The sequence below is a fragment of the Fukomys damarensis genome, unplaced genomic scaffold (genome assembly GCF_012274545.1).
Source record: "Fukomys damarensis isolate Sample0158 unplaced genomic scaffold, DMR_v1.0_HiC HiC_scaffold_3, whole genome shotgun sequence".
In the NCBI taxonomy this organism is placed as follows: Eukaryota; Metazoa; Chordata; class Mammalia; order Rodentia; family Bathyergidae; genus Fukomys; species Fukomys damarensis.
The window spans coordinates 29,953,565-29,955,874 of NW_022900915.1; positions in this window are offsets into that span (position 1 = coordinate 29,953,565).

The window sequence follows — 2,310 nt, forward strand, 5'->3', positions numbered from 1 at the left end:
TTTATAAAATAGAGTTGACAGCTAATATAAAACTCTTAATTTGATTATTTCTGGTTTAGTTTTCCAAATGCTTCTGCACTCCATAATGGAATATTTTTAAAGGAAATAAAATAGGATAGCTCCAGGGGGAATTCACTGTTTTCATATTATAGGAATTTATTTATGGGAAAAATCTAGAGAATCCACTGAGGAAGTATGAAAATTAAGTATGAGTACTGTACTCAAGAGCAATTAGTTTAAATATGTTGACAAAAAGTCTTATATACAAAAGAAACAGTAAATATCTACCAGTAAGCTTAATAAATGCATGAAAAACTGACAATTTAAAATATTTTCAGTAAATCTCCTTGAGTGGAGGGGCTCAGTATTATGACAAGATGGCTGAATAGGCAACCATCAGTTAACTGTTTTTCCACAAAGAAGAATCAAAGCAGTAGGCATGCAGCTGCATACTGAGGTCAGTGATTGTGGAATAATACTGGAAGCCCACAGGAGAAATACAAAAACTTCATCAAAGCCAAAGATTGAGGAGAGCAGCATAATATGAGACTCAAAATACCCCTGTGCTGTCATCACAGCTTCATGCTTAGGGGAAAAGTAGTCTCTCTCTTCCTAGGGATGAAGGTGAAAGACTTAGTCCCAACAAACTATCAGTGTGGACACTGTCAATCCTGGCTATTGGAAAATTCTATAACCTACCATTGCCTCAATAGATGATAAACCTGAACTTTGCTCCTTAGTATGATTTTGGAAAAATAACTGACTTCATCTTCTAGTGAACCACCAAGGCTGTGTAATATGAACCAATTGAAGAGTTTGATTATCTGAATTAGGACTGCCCTAAGGGGCATGAATCCTTGCATGTTCCTGTCTCTGAGACCCACAGACATTCTACTTCTCTGACTCCAGTGGATAGTTGCCTCATGAATCAAACATGGCTAAGTAGAGTGACTCTTATTCAAACTGACTGAGATGCTACACAGAAGGGAGTGAGTGTTGTGACTTGGGAGAGAATAGGGCAGGAACTAGGGCATAGGGGACCCTACCTTCAAAGACTGTGGGTGTAGCCAGTCATATGTTGTACCACAAGGGTGCCCCAACTAAAGGCAGTTACTCTCATGGTTTCCACTTCTCCTTTCCCAGCACTGCACATGAGTGAATATTATTATCAAGAGAAGAAAGAACTCTGCAGCTCCATTGCTACCCTGCCTATAGAGGCACACTGAGGTGGTCTCCAGCAATACTAGCTCGGGCTTTTGCCCCACCTTTGACACACCTAGAAGCACAAATTACACAACCTAAAAAGATCTGGAGGGAGACTACACCTACCACAGGCTGTCTGCATTCTCATCTAACTTTCACAGTTACCACAACTGAGAAGAACTTTACCCAGCTGCAGCTATAACCTACTCTCATTTTATTTCCACTGGGCACTGCAGATAAAAATTTGAGGGAGAAAATGCCCTTAGGCATTAGAAGTTATTAGGATTAGAGGTTTTATTCCTGGATATATTAGCCCAAAGTAACATCAGAGAGGAACAATACAATCCTTTCTGCCATTGGATCTTTGTGAGAGTACACCATTAGTCAACGCTGTACCTTGTCTGATCATGCTCTGTTGATAACATATGCTGTAATTACCATAGAGAAAATGCTCTGATATTCTAGGCCCTTCTTTTCCCTATGTAAGCACTTGGATCTGTACCAGGGGTTAGAGGGCAAGTGATGTAGGCCTGTCAACATTACTGGAGCAGCCAATAACAGAGACCTATTCAAGTAAGGGAGTCAACATCAAAAGAGCTTGAGGAAATACAAGTCATCCAGTAAGGTGGAATCACCACTTCAGTTGTATGGGCTGGACAACACATTTCTGCCCATTCCTGCTTGAATTGCTAGAATGACCTCACTCTTGTGCATCCTGCACCACGAATCTCTCCAAGTGATGTGATATGCAGTGTGATGAAACTCACTAATCACAGCCAGAGAAACTCCACAAGATTAAACTGTAGTGCCAAGCTTAAAAAAAAAAACTAGTAAGATGATATTACAAAAAAATTAGGAAAATCTTCAAGAAAAGTTACTTAGTTATAAGATAATTTCATAAATGTGGTAGACATTCCACCAGATGTGCAAATCTCAATATATGAACAAAGGAAACATGGAAAGGTCAAATAATATGACACCTCAAGGATTATACTCTCTTGCATCAGATTCCAAAAATATGAAAATTCACAAAATGGCTGTCAAAACTTTCAAAAGAAAAACTATTTTTAAAGCTCAGTGATATCCTAGAGAATATATATATATATA